Source organism: Pan paniscus, chromosome 8, assembly GCF_029289425.2.
Source record: "Pan paniscus chromosome 8, NHGRI_mPanPan1-v2.0_pri, whole genome shotgun sequence".
Classification (NCBI taxonomy): domain Eukaryota; kingdom Metazoa; phylum Chordata; class Mammalia; order Primates; family Hominidae; genus Pan; species Pan paniscus.
In genome coordinates this window covers 63,582,358-63,603,297 of record NC_073257.2, presented here as the reverse complement: position 1 = coordinate 63,603,297, position 20,940 = coordinate 63,582,358, and the positions used below count along the sequence as shown (strand labels likewise).

The 20,940-nt window shown below is 38.4% G+C and overlaps 1 protein-coding gene and 1 long non-coding RNA gene across 5 annotated transcripts in view; both read right to left on the bottom strand.

Annotated features, from left to right (window-relative positions):
* PRKG1 (protein kinase cGMP-dependent 1) overlaps positions 1-20,940 on the bottom strand; it is a 1,295,238-nt gene that overhangs the window by 991,924 nt on the left and 282,374 nt on the right. The gene's annotated exons all lie outside the window — the stretch shown is intronic.
* Positions 1-20,940, bottom strand: part of LOC134731099 (uncharacterized) — a 133,128-nt gene that overhangs the window by 68,867 nt on the left and 43,321 nt on the right. The window contains exon 1 of the long non-coding RNA XR_010113185.1: positions 1-20,940. This exon is cut by the window's left edge and continues 21,640 nt beyond it; it is cut by the window's right edge and continues 43,321 nt beyond it. This is a non-coding gene — a long non-coding RNA (uncharacterized LOC134731099).

Sequence of the window (20,940 nt, the reverse complement as noted above, 5' to 3'; positions counted from 1 at the left end):
TATGAGCTACTAAGAAGCTGTATTTTCATAAACACTCTAATGGCCATCTGTTTTAGCTAACATCCATTCACCTCTTTTTACAGAACACTCTTTCTTTTAAGGGGGGCACCCATTCCTCTTAAGTTTTGCGGCTTAGGTGGGTCAGTTTTCAGGGCTTCAGCGGTGATTGATTGCAAGGTAGCCATTCTCATTGGTTACAGTGAATGATTTAGTTATGGGCACATGATAGAATTTGAGCAAGGAGACTCAGACCAGAACTTTGGTTTGATGCTGAAGAGAGACACTGTCTCTTTTCTACTGGACCTAAGCAGCAGACTCTGGTTGTCTACAGTTACCGTTATCTTGTTACCATGATGAGATAAATGAGAAAAGAAGATCCGAGTGGGGCCCAGAGACAGAGAAACTACTTCCTCTTGATAACTGTCAAGCCTCTAGACTAAGTTATGTCTGAAGCCAGCTTGTCCTCATATTCTACAGGTAGGAAAACCACTAAATTAACTTTTGGCTTAAGTCAATACAGGCTGGGTTTTCTTTCATCTGTCTCCAACAGAATACCAACTGACCAAGAAACCCTCTTGGAAAAAGGTCAGGGGCATTAACTTTCATAACAATGCTTCAGTTTTTGGAAGAGAAGAGTCATTTTGAAAACTATTACTCAGTTGTCTTCTGTGTTCTATGAAGAAATAAGTGTAAAAGAAACACCAGAAAAGGCTCACTTCACTGAAGACTGTATTTTTATTACGTATACAAAGACTATTGACTGTTTAAAGCAAAAATATTAACTACATGTAGTATAGCTTATAGTATATATTGAAGTAAAATCTATAAAAACAAGAATGCAATAGGTAAATGGAAAAATATGGAATTTTACTCTTCACTTCTTCATCTGGCAGTGACTAAGAGAACACAGGGACTTGTTCAGGAGCACACAGTTGAAACACACCCTATACCCTCCCCAAAATAAGTCAGAGAGACTCCAAAAGATCAGAAAGTCCACAGGTGGCAGATAGATACGCGGGCTAGGGAAATGTCTTCGGTAGACTGCCCACATAATCCCACATTTACCGGGGTGGGGTGGCCTAAGGAGACATAGATTACACAATCTTAATTTATTTTAACTCAAATGAATATTTTTCTTTCCTTTACTCAGGAATAAGAGAAACTCCAATTCTATCACATCCTGAAGCATACAATTATTTAAAAAAATCACACTATCATAGATTTGAGAGCTAAGTGGATCTTTACATATTGTGATGTAAGAAGTCAGACTATTACAAAAATAGTCTCTAAAAGAAAAATAGAATAAAAAATTGATATATCATAGTGATATATATTTTTGGAAATCCTGGGCTCAAGTGATTCTCCTGCCTCCTAGGCTGATTAGCTTTTGCCATGTCCTTGGTTATCTGAGCACAAAATGCAGCATTTATGCAGATGCACCTGTAAATTTAATGGTATCAAATATTATAAACAAATTTTGTATAATTCTTTGTTACTCGTCTTTTTTGTTTTTGTTTTTGTTTTTTGAGACAGCATCTCGCTCTGTGTTCCAGGCTGCAGTGCAGTAGCACAGTCATAGTTCGCTTTAGCCTTGAACTCCTGGGTTCAAATGATCCTCTCATCTCAGCCTCCTGTGTCCAACATGAACATACAAGTGCCTACATTTCCTCAAAGTTGATAATGATGCTCTGAAAGTATATTTATCTCAATTCACTTGATGACAGCAAATTATCAAAGAATAATCCCTAATTCAAGTAGTTTCAAAGGTGTCTAAGTCAAAAACTGAACGTGCAAAAGAGAATTCCATCCAAAAAGGAGGCATGGACATCATATAAATTCAAAGGTGAATGAGACTACCACAACTTCACTTTAAAGCTGCAGAGTGAAATGCAGTCTCGAAGTTAAAGCACCCTTAAGGCCATCTACACTTGTGTTTCTCAAATTTGGTCTGAGAACAATGTTGGGTTGTCTGCGTGAATGTTTCTTGGAGTACCTGGTTACAAATATTACACACACAAAAACCCACCTAACCACCCACACCCACCCATCCACCACTCAGACACACACCCCACAAACTCTCTCTCTCTCTCTCTCTCTCATGGAATCTACCACCAGAGATTAGTACTCAGAAAGTCTTAGGTAGAGTCAAGAAACTGTGTTTCCCAAGTATCCTAGGTGACTCTGCTGCCTACAGGGTTAAAAATGATACATCTAGTACAATCTCTTAATTTGGACAGAGATACTCCTTAAAGGTATTAAAGTGCATTCAGGGAAGAGAAGTGGTAGCTTCTATTCAGCCACAGACCGTTGGAAGTTATAGCACTTGGAGGCTCTAGTCCACTGTTGTCAAGCTTCACTGGGAAGCATCAGCAGTGATTGGATAATGTCACAGCAAATGACAGTACCAGTAGCAATATTAGCCTTAGGAGAAGCAATAGCAATGCTACCCAGAGGTGATGGCTCCCAGTATTCATGGTAACAGACAGTGGTGCCCAGTAAGAGAGGTGGTCCTAAGCAAAAAACCACTGTTGCCCATTAATGTTGATGAACAACCAGAAGGAGCAAGATGGTGGCAAAGTTGGCTGCCTGGACTTGCTCATGGACTTGTTAGGACACATTCATGGGTTGTTTTGGACTATGCAAGTGGACTACATGTTTCTTTTTATTATTTTTTTAAAGTTAGTTTTCTAGTGGAACTTTCTTGTTCACATTTATGATATTCCCTGATTGTCATTTTCCTAGCCTTTCCATTCTAGATAATAAGAGTCTAATTAAACATGCAAATCTATTTTATGCACTAAGCCCTTTATTAATGAATATATAATTTTACACATCATACTTAAACATGCATGCAACACATGAATATAGAAACACCCCAGAAATTAGTGCTGAAGTAAAAAAATCTACTTCTAAATAAAACTAAAGGCATTTAAACCACACAACCACATACAAGATGTACAGAATAACTACACATACATTTTTGCTCCCCTCTGTCATTCCTTCTTTCAGAAAGTACTGCTGCTAAGTAGTATTATTAATTTTTGTTATCTTTTCAGCTTATTAAACTCATTATTATTCTAGTCAGTGGCGTATGTTGAGATGTATAAGCAGTTAAATATTTTGTGGTCAAATATCTTCACAGTCAAAGATAAGATAATAATAGAATTTCATTTCTTATTCACTCAGAATCTCCTTGAACTATCATAATGATTAACAACCTCAAATGATGAGAAATTTGATGACTGTGGGTCCATAAAGCTACCAAAGACTCAGTCCCTTTAAAACTGCATTGAAAACAAATTTGTTCTTCACACCCATTTTCAAGTAGCAGAATTAGGAGAAACATCAATAATTAATCTAAATGCATAAAATCAGGCCTTGGAAATTTCTTTACATTTTACTGCAGCACCTAATATTTGCAAATACATTGTTCGGTAACACATTTATTCTCTCTTTCAGTGCATAACAATAGAAGTTTAAAATCCCCACAAAAAAGTAGCATTTTAGCCTCTCCATATGACTCCTGAAAAGCACACCCATCTGCATGGCACATGTATACATATGTAACTAACCTGCACATTGTGCACATGTACCCTAAAACTTAAAGTATAATAATAAAAAAAAAAAATTAAAAAATTTTAAAAATAAAAAAATAAAGAAAAAATCCTCTAGCAGTGTAATTTGAACAGTTAAATTATGATTGAAATCAAAAAGAACAGATGAAGAATAACAAATCAACACATGCTATTTTAATTATCTGTGGGTACAAAATACATGGGATCCAGAACTCTATCTTACGGCATACTGCATTTCTTTTATAAAAGCCTGGTATTATAGACATCATCTGGCCCAATTATCTTATGCTGTAGGAGTAAAGAACAAATCTTAAAAAGTGACAATATAATTTTTTAAAGCTCTTAACAATAATTGCAAAAATAAAAGGCAAATAAATGAGAAAATGTATAATAAAATCTCTTAGTTTAATAACTGTGGAGGATAACTGTTTAGATATATACGTATCTCAGCCTGGCCCAGACCTACAAAATCACCCCCTTCTCCCCATTTAAATCTTGTCTTAAAGGTCTTCCCAGAAAACCTTTCCCTGACCACCTTCTCTAAGGCAGTCCTATCCAGGACATTCCCTTTATAGATTTATTAAAATCTGAAATTATCTTGTTTATTGTTGGTTTGTTTCCTTTTTAACCTTAATAATATCATTTCCTCTCTTCACTCTACTAGAATTTACTCTCCATGTGAACAGGACCTTCATCTGAACTGCCCATAGCTCTGTCCCCAGGACATGATCCTAATGTGAGTTGAAGCAGTGGACACTTAACCAACATGATGGGAAGAAATTATTGAGAGCCAAAAATCCTACTACACACAGGTATCTTCTCAAATTATTTCAGTGAATTCCCATATTCTCTGAAGCCAAATCAAGGACCTCAGGCTGAGGGCCATGATAGTGAGTGTCTATATACCACCTGGCCCTCAGTAAATACTCTACAAACCTGGGCAAATGAATGAACAAATGAATAAATGGTGGAATCCAGACCTTGTAAAGATTGTGTAAGGCTATGTAAATAGGGCCAGGCGCAGTGGCTTATACCTGTAATACCAGCACTTTGGGAGTCCAAGGTAAGAAGACCACTTGAGACAAGGAGTTCAAAACCAGCCTGGGCAACAGAAAAAAATCCCATCTCTACAAAAAATATTAAAGTTAGCAAAGCGTGGTGGCATATGCCTGTAGACACAGCTACTTGGGAGGCTGAGGTGGGAGGACCACTTTAAACCCGAAAAGTCAAGGCTCCAGTGAGTCATGATTATGCCACTGAACTCCAGCCTGGGCGACAGAGTGAGACCCTGTCTCAACAAGACAAAACAATACAAACAAAAGAAAACACTATGGCTTTGAACAACCTCTCTCTGTATCTTACTGAACTGAACCACATTCTTAGCTCTCAGCTAGATAGGAGGAATAAGTTCTAGTGTTCTATACCACTGTAGGATTATAGTCAACAATAATATATTATGTAGTTTCAAATAGCTAAAGGGGGATGTTGAATGTTCCCAGGACAAAGAAATGACAAATGTTTGAAATGATGAATATACTAACTACAGTTATCTGATCATTTACCTCATAAATAAGTACAATTATAATAACTGTATATGTCAGTTAAAAATTTAAGTTAAATTAAATTAAAAAATAAGTCAAAGAGTGAACATACAGCTAAGAGAGGAAAAGCAATAAAGAGAGGAAATTCAAGTTAGAATATAAAATATTTTCTAAAGGAACAAAAACAAAAAGTGGTGCAAGAAATAAATGTTATAAGAAGGGAAAAGGTATAAAATGGAAAAGAAAAAGGGACGGTTCATAGTCAGGGATGTTGTGATGGGAAGTCAATCATACATAATTGTCCACGCTGTGCTCACTTTCTTTGCCAAAACCACATTATTGTAAACATGAAAGGATGCCTTTGAAAGATTCCTGCTGGGCCAGGTGCAGTGGCTGATGTCCGTAATCCCAGCACTTTGGGAGGCCGAGGCAGGCAGATTACCTGAGGCCAGGAGTTCAAGACCAGCTTGGCCAACATGGCAAAACCCCATTGCTACTAAAAATACAAAAATTAACCAGGCATGGTGGGGCAGGCCTGTAATCCCAGCTACTCGGGTGGCTGAGATCCAAGAATTGCTTGAAACTGGGAGGCACAGGTTGCAGTGAGCCAAGATTGCACCACTGCACTCCAGTCTGGATGACAGAGCAAGACTCCATCTCAAAATAAATAAATAAATAATAAATAAATAAAGGCACCTGCTGTCCCTACCTCACAAGCCCCATTAACTCATTTCCAGTGGGTCTGGGTCCTTAGGTTCCTCCTAGAATTACGGCTGCACCTGCTTCATCTGCTGTGCCTGTTTCATGAACAGTTACTGTCAGTTTCATAAGCGGGGGACGGCTTCAGAACTCTTCACCTCTGTGCATATCACTTTGCCTCAGCCCTTTCATCTCCCTCTATTTGTACTGCTAGTGGTAACTTTTCTAACATGTAAACCAATACACTCCCCATCCTCTCATTTGTCCCCTTAGTCTCCTACAATTTTGTCCTAGTCTTCCCTTCTCAGAATCTCAGTTCCTAGAGCTTATTGGTCTCACTCATTGCAGGACAGAATCAAGTCGTCTCATACAACCTACACATTACCCTCTCTTGTCTAAAGGAAAATATACTGTTTTAACAGATCATGTTGCTTTTGCCTGTGGGTGATATCTTCTTAGAGATAAAGCACCTGTGCAAAGGTCCTGAATAAAATATTGAAGCCAAAGTCATAAAATTTGTATTAATGAGGGCTGAGCCAATTTTTAGCTTCATTTTTCACTAAAAAGAAGAGAAACAGAAAAAAGTTGTGAACCTAAGTAGACATACTATATGAATTCTACTGCTTCTTGTGCTAAAAAACAATAATGTTTTATAGTATAGGGAAAACATTTATTGAAAGAACACATCCTTCAACTAGAAACCCACTGTTCAGTGCAATGAAAACTTAGGAAATGTCTAACAAAATAAGATTTTAAAAAGGTACCCACAACACTGGAGCCACACCCAGAACACAATATAAGACATTATTTTATCTATCTCAGATATTCAACTGCATGGTTACAAAAAATATATATATAAACATGGCCCTGCAGCATGAGCTCTGTGGACAGAAAACCTAGTAAGCCTGCAGTTTAAGTAAGGAAATTGTTGGGATAGAAGTAAGATATTGATTTGTATTTTTGCTTCCAAGCTAACAGTAATAACCTTTACAAAACACCTTTAAAAATGCATAAGCACTATAGACTTTTTTATTTGCAGGAAGTGTCTTCAAACACATCCTTTAATAACAAAAAATATAAAGCATTGACAATATATGTATTAGAAAGAATTCTCTTGAAATACATTTGCAAAACAGAACAAACCTATTTTAATAATTTGCAAACCAGTGTAACGTAGAGGAAAATCGGCCCTGAGTTTTAGCTTGGGCCATGTCAAGTACTAGTTTTGTGTCCTTGGGCTAGTTATGAAACCATTCTGAGCCTCAGCTTCCTAGTACGTAAAGTGGGGCTAATAATAATGTCTTTACAATGTGGCTGTTGGAGGACTAATCCCTGTAGATATGCAATAAATACTAGTTCCCTTTATGAGCCACAAATATGTCTTTTTTCTTTTAAGGCTTTTCTTGCTTTACAAAAAATAATGTGATTTCATATACTTTTCACCGGATTTTATTTTGTAGCCCTTGATTTAATGTGAGCAATTTGAAAAATTCTCCTTGTTTCTTGCTACCTGGAATAGAAACTTTATAAATATTTTATTTCCAAATTCTTCATATTATAGTCCAGCATCACAGTCAAATCTCTTTCTTCATGTCTCAGTATTTTTATATATGTATAGCAGACAGTTCTGTTTACAGATAAACTACACTCTAAACTATGTTTGTAAATTGGTTGATTAGAAGCAAGAATTCACTTCTTTATTGGCAACTTAAAATCAGTTAGATTCACATTTATAGCATAAATATTTACTGATAAAATTGGGTTTTAGCCTGGAGTTGGGGTCTCGAGTGGATGGTGCAAGAGTGGTTCATAACAGAGTGTGGTAAATCAGTTTTATCAACTCTTTGATTTCACTTAGCTATAACACAATTTTAAAGTAGCTGGTTTATTCTTTGCATAATTTTTTCTTTATTTGTGGACACCATCAAGATCTTTCATGATTCCCAGTGTACTTCAGTGTAAGATACTCTCAGTGTCTTCTCCACTACCTCTTCAACTGAGGTACCCCCTCCAGTCTTGTCCCACCACCCTAAAAGCTCAATAGTCTCAAACTAGCAATCTTTAATTTACTCACACACATACTCACTGCCTTACTGCCATTGATCTCAGTGAAATTGATTAAAAGCACAAAAAAATACAATGGCCCAATAGCTCTAGGACACATGTTTTACTGCTTTCAAATAGTATGCCTGCTCAGCTAAAGTAATTATCTAGTTATCTATTCTAGATAACTAGCTAAAGTAGTTATCTAGAATTGCAGGCAATGTAACAGAAGAGAAGGGATTTTTTTCCTTATTGGGAAAAACATTTCCAAGTAACTAGTAGGCTGTTTTTCATCTCACAGCAGGTAAGCCTTGCCTAGGAATCTATCTCCCTAAGGTTAGTTTTTTTTTTTTTTTTTTCCTTATAGTTTCTATGCTTCTCCACGATTTTCCTTGTTTCTTAATAACATCTCCTAAAGTGGCAGTAGCGATGGTTCTGGCAATTGGAACTTTTTGTTTGCTTTTGGGGGACAGAGATATAGAAATGTTGAACAGGGCATGAGAAGCTGTTTATAATATGGGTCATGTGTAAGTAAAAAGATTTTGGTTTTTCTCTTTGCTAAGAGAGAAGGTGCATCTGTCCTCATAATTCAGCCATAAAGCAAATAAAGGGAGAAATTCTTGGGTTTAAAAGTTTAGTCAGCCCAAACCTCAACATCAATCACACAACATACCCATGTAACAAACCTGCACATGTACCCCCCAAATCTAAAATAAAAGTTGATATTATAAACGTAAATAAATAAAAATTCAAAAAAGTTTAATCAGCAAGATGGGTACCCTGGGTAGTTTTTTTTGTATAATTTGTAAAACGAATGCACTTTATACTCATACAAAATCTGAAAGTAATCAAGTGAAACTTGTGAAATGTGAACGCTGTTTCCATTGGGAACTGTTTAGTAAAAGGATATAAACTAGTTTTTAAAATTTGCAATGTCAAGTAAATTTTGCTGTTTAAAACTTCTGTATTATTTAAAAGGTCTCCCATGGAACAAACTATAAATTCCCAGCATTTAAACAGACAGTGAATGCCTTTTGTCTTCAGTTGTTTGCTTCCTTCGTGAACTCCTCTCCCTGGTTCTTAAATGTTGATGATTTTCAGGACTCAGTAATTATCCCAATTCTCACACCACAAATTCTGTAAGCATTGTTGCTTACTCCTGAGACTTCAGTTCCCATTATATGCTGGTGACTCTACATCTCTCTCTCTCTCTCTATATATATATAACCAAAATGTTTCTTGAGCTTCAGACATGTATAGCTAAGAGCCTTCTAGATGTGTCCCACAGAATTTCAGGCTCAATGGGACAAAATTCTGCCTTCCTCATTAAGCCATATTCCTGTCATATTTTCTACTCTGTTGAATTTAACCAACATCTATTCCAAGCTCAAAAAACTGGAAATGTAAGGAACATCCTACCTGTTTTACTCTCTTTGTCCTCCAACGTCAAAGCATGTCAGGTTTGCATCTTCACATTGCCTCAGTTTTTATGAGCCTCCAGTTCAAAGTGTTGGCATTGCATCACTTTACACTCTGCTTACTAACATTTAGAAGAGTAGTTTGCAACTAGCCATACATTAGAAATTATCTGGGGAGATTGTTAAAAATATTAATACCCCAGCACCACTATGAAAAATGCTGATTTCATTAGTCTGAGATGGGCTCAGGGATAGTGCTTATAAAGTTTCACAGGTGACTCTAATGAGCAGAGAATCACTGCTTTTGAAGCTACCCAATTCCCTCAGGAGAAAGCCCAAGTTTAGTTTCCAAATTAAGAAGCCCCTTCACAATCTGGTCCATAACATTTCTGCAGCATCCCTGCTTGTCACTGCCCCTACCCCTTGCCATGGAGGCCCTAAATGATAGGCCATAAGAAAATTTCATCTTCTAACAGACAGGGACACTTAAGTCTGCAGAGGTTTCTGCTGCCTTTTGTTTGGCTATGCCCCGCCCCCAGAGGTGGAGTCTACAGAGGAAGGCAGGCCTCCTTGAGCTGCAGTGGGCTCCACCCAGTTCGAGCTTCCAGGCTGCTTTGTTTACCTACTCAAGCCTGAGCAATGGCGGGCACCCCTCCCCCAGCCTTGCAGTTCCATCTCAGACTGCTGTGCTAGCAATGAGCGAGGCTCTGTGGGCGTGGGACCCTCTGAGCCAGGTGCAGGATATAATCTCCTCCTGTGCCATTTGCTAAGACCCTTGAGAGAGTAGTGGTTCTCCCAGTATGGAGTTTGATATCTGAGAATGGACAGACTGCCTCCTCAACTGGGTCCCTGACCCCCTAGTAGCCTAACTGGGAGGCATCCTCCAGTAGGGGCAGACTGATACCTCACACGGCCGGGTACCCCTCTGAGATGAAGCTTCCAGAGGAACGATCAGGCAGCAACATTTGCTGTTCACCAATATCCGCTGTTCACCAATATCCGCTGTTCTGCAGCCTCTGCTGCTGATACCCAGGCAAACAGGGTCGGTGTGGACCTCCAGCAAACTCCAACAGACCTGCAGCTGAGGGTCCTGTAAGTTAGAAGGAAAACTAACAAACAGAAAGGACATCCACACCAAAACCCCATCTGTACGTCACAATCATCAAAGACCAAAGTAGATAAAACCACAAAGATGGGGAAAAAACAGCAGAAAAGCTGAAAATTCTAAAAATCAGAGCACCTCTCCCCCTCCAAAGGAAGGCAGTTCCTCGCCAGCAATGGAACAATGCTGGATGGAGAATGACTTTAACGAGATGAGATTAGAAGGCTTCAGATGATCAAACTTCTCTGAGCTAAAGGAGGAAGTTCGAACCCATCGCAAAGAAGCTAAAAACCTTGAAAAAAGATTAGAAGAATGGCTAACTAGAATAACCAGTGTAGAGAAGTCCTTAAATGACCTGATGGAGCTGAAAACCATGGCACAAGAACTACTTGATGAATGCACAAGTTTCAGTAGCCAATTGGATCAACTGGAAGAAAGGGTATCAGTGATGGAAGATCAAATGAATGATATGAAGCGAGAAGAGAAGTTTAGAGAAAAAAGAGTAAAAAGAAATGAACAAAGCCTCCAAGAAATATGGGACTATGTGAAAAGACCAAACCTACATCTGATTGGTGTACCTGAAAGTGACGGGCAGAATGGAACCAAGTTGGAAAACACTCTGCAGGATATTATCCAGGAGAACTTCCCCAACCTAGCAAGTCAGGCCAACATTCAAATTCAGGAAATACAGAGAATGCCACAAAGCTACTCCTCAAGAAGAGCAACTCCAAGACACATAATTGTCAGATTCACCAAAGTTGAAATGAAGGAAAAAATGTTAAGGGCAGCCAGAGAGAAAGGTCAGGTTACCCACGAAGGGAAGCCCATCAGACTAAAAGCAGATCTCTCAGCAGAAACTCTACAAGCCAGTAGAGAGTGGGGGCCAATATTCAACATTCTTAAAAGAATTTTCAACCCAGAATTTCATATCCAGCCAAATTAAGCTTCATAAGTGAAGGAGAAATAAAATCCTTTACAGACAAGCAAATGCTGAGAGACTCTGTCACCACCAGGCCTGCCCTACAAGAGCTCCTGAAGGAAGCACTAAACATGGAAAGGAACAACCAGTACCAGCCACTGCAAAAGCATGCCAAACTGTAAAGGCCATCGATGCTAGGAAGAAACTGCATCAACTAATGAGCAAAATAACCAGCTAACATCATAATGACAGGATCAAATTCACACATAACAATATTAAACTTAAATGTAAATGGGCTAAATGCTCCAATTAAAAGACACAGACTGGCAAATTGGATAAAGAGTCAAGACCCATCAGTGTGCTGTATTCAGGAGACCCATCTCACATGCAGAGACACACATAGGCTCAAAATAAAGGGATGGAGGAAGATCTACCCAGCAAATGGAAAACAAAGAAAGGCAGTGGTTGCAATCCTAGTCTCTGATAAAACAGACTGTAAACCAACAAAGATCAAAAGAGACAAAGAAGGCCATTACATAATGGTAAAGGAATCAATTCAATAAGAAGAGCTAACTATCCTAAGTATATATGCACCCAATACAGGGGCACCCAGATTCATAAAGCAAGTCCTTAGAGACCTACAAAGGGACTTAGACTCCCACACAATAATAATGGGAGACTTTAACACCCCACTGTCAACATTAGACAGATCCACAAGACAGAAAGTTAACAAGGATATCCAGGAATTCTAAGCATCACATCACACTTATTCCAAAATTGACCACATAATTGGAAATAAAGCAGTCCTCAGTAAATGAAAAAGAACAGAAATTATAACAAACTGTCTCTCAGACCACAGTGCAATCAAACTAGAACTCAGGATTAAGAAACTCACTCAAAACCTCTCAACTACATGGAGACTGAACAACCTGCTTCTGAATGACTATTGGGTACATAACAAAATGAAGGCAGAAATAAAGATGTTCTTTGAGGCCAATGAGAACAAAGACACAACATACCAGAATCTCTGGGGCACATTTAAAGCAGTGTGTAGAGGGAAACTTATAGCACTAAATGCCCATAAAAGAAAGCAGGAAAGATCTAAAATTGACACCCTAACATTGCAATTAAAAGAACTAGAGAAGCAAGAGCAAACACATTCAAAAGCTAGCAGAAGGCAAGAAATAACTAAGATCAGAGCAGAAATGAAGGAAATAGAGACACAAAAAACCCTTCAAAAAAATCAATGAATCCAGGAGCTGGTTTTTTGAAAAGATCAATAAAATTGATCGACCGCTAGCAATACTAATAAAGAAGAAAAGAGAGAAGAATCAAATAGACACAATAAAAAATGATAAAGGGGATATCACCACTGATCCCACAGAAATACAAACTACCATCAGAGAATACTATAAACACCTCTATGCAAATAAACTAGAAAATCTAGAAGAAACGGATAAATTCCTGGACACATACACCCTCCCAAGACTAAACCAGGAAGAAGTTGAATCCCTGAATAGACCAATAACAGGCTCTGAAATTGAGGCAATAGTTAATAGCCTACCAACCAAAAACAGTCCAGGACCAGACAGATTCACAGCCGAATTCTACCAGAAGTACAAGGAGGAGCTGGTACCATTCCTTCTGAAACTATTCTAATCAATAGAAAAAGAGGGAATCCTCCCAAACTCATTTTATGAGGCCAGCATCGTCCTAATACCAAAGCCTAGCAGAGACACAACAAAAAAAGAGAATTTTAGACCAATATCCCTGATGAACACTGATACAAAAATCCTCAACAGAATACGGGCAAATTGAATCCAGCAACACATCAAAAAGCTTAGCCAACATGATCAAGCGGGCTTCATCCCTGGGATGCAAGGCTGGTTCAACATACGAAAATCGATAAATGTAATCCAGCATATAAACAGAACCAACGACAAAAACCACATGATTATCTCAATAGATGCAGAAAAGGCTTTTGACAAAATTCAACAGCCCTTCATGCTAAAAACTCTCAATAAATTAGGTATTGATGGGACGTATCTCCAAATGATAAGAGCTATTTATGACAAACCCACAGCCAATATCATAATGAATGGGCAAAAACTGGAAGCATTCCCTTCGAAAACTGGCACAAGACAGGGATGCCCTCTCTCACCACTCCTATTCAACATAGTGTTGGAAGTTCTAGCCGGGGCAATCAGGCAGGAGAAAGAAAGAAAGGGTATTCAATTAGGAAAAGAGGAAGTCAAATTGTCCCTGTTTGCAGATGACATGATTGTATATCCAGAAAACCCCATCATCTCAGCCCAAAATCTCCTTAAGCTGATAAGCAACTTCAGCAAAGTCTCAGGATACAAAATCAATGTGCAAAAATCACAAGCATTGCTATACACCAATAACAGGCAGAGAGCCAAATCTTGAGTGAACTCCCATTCACAATTGCTTCAAAGAGAATAAAATACCTAGGAATCCAACTTAAAAGGGATGTGAAGGACCTCTTCAAGGAGAACTACAAACCACTGCTCAATGAAATAAAAGAGGACACAAACAAATGGAAGAACATTCCATGCTCATGGATAGGAAGAATCAATATTGTGAAAATGGCCATACCGTCCAAGTTAATTTATAGATTCAATGCCATTCCCATCAAGCTACGAAAGACTTTCTTCACAGAATTGGAAAAAACTACTTTAAAGTTCATATGGAACCAAAAAAGAGCCCACATTGCCAAGATAATCCTAAGCCAAAAGAACAAAGCCAGAGGGATCATGCTACCTGACTTCAAACTATACTACAAGGCTACGTAACCAAAACAGCATGGTACTGGTACCAAAACAGAGCTATAGACCAATGGAACAGAACACAGCCCTCAGAAATAATACCACACATCTACAACCATCTGATCTTTGACAAACCTGACAAAAACAAGAAATGGGGAAAGGATTGCCTATTTAATAAATGGTGCTGGGAAAACTGGCTACACATAAACAGAAAGCTGAAACTGGATCCCTACCTTACACCTTATACAAAAATTAATTCAATATGGATTAAAGACTTAAACGTTAGACCTAAAACCATAAAAACCCTAGAAGAAAACTTAGTCAATACCATTCAGGACATAGGCATGGGCAAGAACTTCATGTCTAAAACACCAAAAGCAATGGCAACAAAAGCCAGAAATGACAAATGGGATCTAATTAAACTAAGGAGCTTCTGCACAGCAAAAGAAACTACCATCAGAGTGAACAGGCAACCTACAGAATGGGAGAAAATTTTTGCGATCTGCTCATCTGACAAAGGGCTAATATCCAGAATCTACAATGAAATCAAACAAATTTACAAGAAAAAAACAACCCCATCAAAAAGTGGGTGAAGGATATGAACAGACACTTCTCAAAAGAAGACATTTATGCAGTCGACAGACACATGAAAAAATGCTCATCATCACTGGCCATCAGAGAAATGCAAATCAAAACCACAATGAGATACCATCTCACACCAGTTAGAATGGCAATCATTAAAAAGTCAGGAAACAACAGGTGCTGGAGAGGATGTGGAGAAATAGGAACACTTTTACACTGTTGGTGGGACTGTAAACTAGTTCAACCATTGTGGAAGACAGTGTGGTGATTCCTCAAGGATCTAGAACTAGAAATACCATTTGACCCAGCCATCCCATTACTGGGTATATACCCAAAGGATTATAAGTCATGCTGCTATAAAGACACATGCACATGTATGTTTATTGCGGCACTATTCACAATAGCAAAGACTTGGAACCAACCCAAATGTCCAACAATGATACACTGTATTAAGAAAATGCGGCACATATACACCATGGAATACTATGCAGCCAGAAAAAAGGATGAGTTCGTGTCCTTTGTAGGGACATGGATGAAGCTGGAAACCATCATTCTCAGCAAACTATCACAAGGACGAAAAACCAAACACCGCATTTTCTCACTCATAGGTGGGAACTGTACAATGAGAATGCTTGGACACAGGAAGGGCAACATCACACACTGGGGCCTGTCGTGGGGTGGGGGGAGAGGGGAGGGATAGCATTAAGAGATATACCTAATATAAATGATGAGTTAGTGGGTGCAGCACACCAACATGGCACATGTATACATATGTAACAAACCTGCACGTTGTGCACATGTACCCTAGAACTTAAAGTGCAATAAAAAAAAAAGAAAGAAAATTTCATCTTCTTTGCTTTAGGCTTTTTTCTTCTTCCCGTAATACCTTTGTATATGCTGCTTCCTCTGATTAAAATATTCTTTCTTTCCTTTCTGGGCCACTTTTACTTGCCTTTTCTTTAGCAACAAGAAGCCTTTCCTGATATATCCCAGTCAACCCAAGATAGAGTAACGTCTTGCCTACAGTGTCACAGGTCTCTTTTTTGGGGGCCATTTGTCACTCTGGTTGTTTTTGAAAGTTTACTTCTCTAAGATTGTATATACAGGGAATGTACCTTTTTCTTGTCTCATCAGCTCCTGCCACAGCAGCTTATTGATATGTGCTCGTTAAGTGAAATTCACAGGAACCTATAAAATTAAATCATATTCTTAAACTGAATTTAATTTAGAAATAAACGTATTTGTATCATGTCAATGCATTTATAGCATTTTCCAACTTGACTTACCAGCCTTAAATGCGCTCCCTTTGCACTCAACTCACCACACTATGAGGAAATACATTATGAAATGATGTGCAAAGACATTTTCCAAAGAAAAATTAGGATTTTCCCAATTTCACTGCTTTCAGTTGAAATCATTTTTAATAGAAAAAAGTTTTATGAACAAAAGAAGTGTGATTTACCAGTATATTAGTGACATAAAGATCATTTTCACATTCTGGCTTTTATCTTGAACTCTAAACTGCATAGGCAATTAAAATTATAACACATAAGAGCTGGGAAAGATGATGGTAGACAATAAAGACAACTTTATAATGCGGGAAAAAACATAGGACTTTATTTTGACAAGTGTGGTCCTCAGATAAATAAGGATGTCATGTCCAATACTTTACCCTTTCCACTCTTAGAGAACTTCAAATTCCAGGCCACTGGCTGTCGAATTTAATTTCAATTTTCCTGTTAGAAAGACTGAGTCATTCACGGCACTTTAAGGCCTAATAATGACAATAACACCATTGCAATAGCAGCAAAGGAAGAGTAGCCACCACTTGCTGAAAGCCTCCAGGAAGCAGGTATGGTGGAGTTTCAACTCTCACAGCATTGCTTGTTGTGGCAGAGACAACTATCCATCCTCCATGTGTTTGTACTCCCCTGTCCATAGAGAGGGACTATACTGCCCACTTTTTGCAGTTAAGTATGAGTGAAATAAAGTGCAACTCTTCCAAACTTGACCCATAATAATTTCTCACATAATTTTTCTCCATTGTCTGTTTCCCTTTAGGAACTAGGAATGGATTTTTAACTTTTTAAGATGTGTTGTAAGATGGCATCAGCCACTGCATGAAGAAGAGCAGCCCTGCTCTGTCTTCAAACACTCACCACTCTAACAGGATTGATCAATAACTTTCTATAGTGTTGAGCACGGTCATTTTGGGATTTATGCCCTATTGGAGCTAGCATTACTCTATTTACTACTTTGTAAAACACTGTCATCCCAATTTCTTGGCTGGGGAAACTGAGGCTCAGAGAGAATGACTAGGAGATACAATGTTTCAATTGTACTTAGAGCAATTATTACTTGATTCTTCTCATTTTCATTTCAGGGCAATTTTTTAGTGTGCAGTAATCAAACTTCAGTGGAATCCAAATCAAAGTCAAAATGCAACTTTCAGTGGACATGAAAGTTATAAGGTGATATATAACAAGTTCTCAGAAGTCTACAGTATCTAGGAAAGGAAAGAACAGCAATGGTTTTCAAGGATGACCATAGTGTTTTATCATTGAAAGTGGTGATTACTTTGAGGTAGTAGTTCCAAAGCAAATTTTCTAAGTTAACAGCAGCAAATACTCTCACTTCAATATAAATAGCCAGAAAAAAAATTATGACACCAGGAAGGTGGAAGGATAATAAATATTCACTGAGCATTTAATATGAGGAGGACATAAATTTGGGCTCTACATGAATGGTATTTTATTTAAAGCTCACAACAAACCTGGGAAGAAACCTGCATTATTAATAGATGCAAATGCCAAAGCTCATGGAGGCTTGGAGATTTGTACACATTCCATCTTTGGAAAAGAGAGGATCTGGGATTTAACATAGATCTAACCTGCGCAGGCGCCTCATGCTGTCTACTCAGGACACTAATGCTTATATCCTGAGATCCAGTGCCGAAAGCATAAGGTGGGTGGTATAAACATCCAAAGCAGCCAGATGGGGAACTGTGGTGTATGAAAGTGTACAGGATTCATCTGATGAGGAAGTTCCAGTTTCTCTTCCCCAGCCAGATATTGTCATGTAGAAATGTGGGCCAAGGGTTGCCACACTCTGCAAATTTTAGAAGTTAGAAATCTGTCTTCTTATGTGAGATGTCCCAGTGTTTAAATGTTGGCAACTAGTTACATTTGACTGAGCTGGCCACTGAGCCCATCTTTGAGCTGGACTAGGTTTAAAAACTGCCAGATTACTGCTTCTGATTTTATTTTATTATTTATTTATTTAGAGACAGGGTCTCTCTCTCTGTCACCCAGGTGGGAACCCAGTGGCGCGATCTTGGCTCACTGTAGCCTCGACCTCCTGGACTCCAGCGATCCTCCCACCTCTCAGCCTCCCAAGTAGCTGGGACTACAGGTGCATGCCACCACAACAAGCTAATTTTTGCCTTTTTTTTTTTTTTTTTTTGGAAGAGATGGAGTTTTGTCATGTTGCCCAGGTTAGTCTCAAATTCCTGGGCTCCAGCAATCCTCCTTCCTCAGCTTTCCAAAGGGCTGGGTTTACAGGTATGAGCCACGATGCCTAGCCTTCTGATCTTGATGGTCATTCATATCAAATTTGGCTGTTCTGCAGGAAGAAAGATAGCAGGGATTTCATGCAACACTTCTACAAACATCAAATGTGAACTCTTAATGCTTAAGAAGACTCCATGCCCAGTGATGCAGAGGCAAGGGCACTTTTTTGATACAACAAAAAATATATAAATTCAACTTTATGTCTGTCAATGGAAAAAGTGAATAGTAGTTGTGTACTTCCTGCCTGACTCTTCTAACACTACAGGCTAATTTTGATATGGCTACTTTCAGCTTAGAAGAGGGTGAACTTAGGATTCTAATACAAGCCATGACAGTGTTATTATATTATTGCAGTTGGGCTCAGAGCAAAGCCAAGACTTCTGGTTCATTCTCAGATGGATCCTATTTATGCTAAGCTAGCCTTATTAAAAGGGAGGAGATTCCCCAGGGAGACACTGGAAACAATCCCAGTTAATTAAAATATGGATCACCTGCACAGAGGCTGGGCTGCATCCTTTGAGATTGCCAAGACTAAGACAAATTTCCTGACCATGCTACTGCAGATGTTCACCCAGCTGGGAAAAGGCCAAGGAGCCCTAGAACATAAAGCATGCAACCATTTGTCCTGTTCACTTCTCATCCTCCCTTTCTACTAATTTTTGACTCTAACTACATTTCTTTATAACCTTAAAGTGGAGAAGAGCCTCTGGCTAACCCAAACTACTTTAAAAAAAAAAAAACCTTTAAGTTCTGGGATACATGTGCAGAATGTGCAGGTTTGTTACATAGGTATACACATGCCATGGTGGCTTGCTGCACCCATCAACCCATCATCTACATTAGGCATTTCTCCTAATGCTATCCCTCCCCTAGCCCCCAACCCCACGATAAGCCCAGTGTGTGATGTTCTCCTCCCTGTGTCCACGTGTTCTCATTGTTCAACATGAATGAGAACGTGCGGTGTTTGGTTTTCAACAACCCCATCAAAAAGTGGGCAAAGGAAATGAACAGACACTTTTCAAAAGAAGACATTTATGCAGCCAACAAACATATGAAAAAAAGCTAATCATCACTGGTCATTAGAGAAATGCAAATCAAAACCACAATGAGATACCATTTCACACCAGTTAGAATGGAGATCATTAAAAAGTCAGGAAACAACAGATACTGGAGAGGATGTGGAGAAATAGGAACCCTTTTACACTGTTTGTGGGAGTGTAAATTTGTTCAACCATTGTGGAGGACAGTGTGGCCATTCTTCAAGGATCTAGAATCAGATATACCATTTGACCCAGCAATCCCATTACTGGGTATACACCCAAAGAATTATAAATCATTCTACTATAAAGACACATGCACATGTATGTTTATTACAGCACTATTCACAATAGCAAAGACTTGTAACCAACCCAAATGCCCATCAATGATAGACTGGATAAAGAAAATGTGGTACATATACACCATGGAATACTATGCAGCCATTAAAAGGGTGAGTTCATGCCCTTTGCAGGGACATGGATGAAGCTGGAAACCATCATTCTCAGCAAACTAACCCAGACTACTTTAAGGAAGTATGCAGAAGAACACATGAAAGTAATATTCAGATTTTCCCAATCACATTAGACCTTAGATTTAAAATATTTTGAAAATATTCTGTGAGAGTAAAAGCCATCTAGATCTGAAAACCCCATTTAAAGTTAATCACTTTAAATTACTTTAAAGGCTCAGTGTCTAAGTGATACATCTTATATCCATAATATTACTAATATAAGGACATCTCAATTTATAGGACAAAACTTTTTGCAAAGTTTGTCACAAAGAGATTTTCCGTAAGCAAACCCAATTTCCCTTTGGATTTTGTTATACAATTAGAGCTCTGTATCCATGGGAAACTAGATGAAACAGATGGAACTAAACACTTTTGGCAAGGAAAGAATTTAGATGATGACCAGGCTGAAAAGAATTGTAAAAAAAAAAATCATATTTCTTCTTCAATAGGATAAAATAGCCAATAAGCGAACTTTTTTACTCCCCTCCAACCATCTAGTCATATATAGCTTCTCTTCATACCACAGACATTTATTACAAGTGTAGACATTCCTTTCTTCACAGCTGTATGGCCACGTAGGAGATGTAGGTCCTCAGCTCTTGGATGATCCTAAAGCTATTGGATGATCTTAAACGAGTTGAATGACTCAAGGTTTTAGATTTCTCACTGACAAAACAATTAGGTTAAGAAGGAGGATCTCTAAAATCTTTGCAAAGCCAATAATTCTCAGATCTAAGTAGTCATTAGAATGTGCTCTCCTTTTTCTGCCTGTTATATAATGTTTGATAGAATTGGATCAATAAACTATCACATTTTTCTGCTGCTTGTAACTTCCTAGTCTAGATTCCCTTACATTTTCCCTCAAAAAAGGCAACTCGGTTTTCCCAGTTTCATGACAACTAGGGAGTGGAGGGTTGTGGACACCAACCAAATTGACAAAGGAGTGGAATTGGTGCAGATCGGATGGGAAGCTCACAAGTCATGGAAAGGGTTGATTTTTATCAGTTATTTTTAAAAAACTGATTTTTTTCTGAGAGAAAAGCATACAACAGTGAAAACCTGAAAGATTTAAATCCTGCTTGCATGAATCTTTGTGATCTACTCACAGTTTCCCATCTGTTGAGTGATCCAGGAGTAACTCACTATATGATCCACTC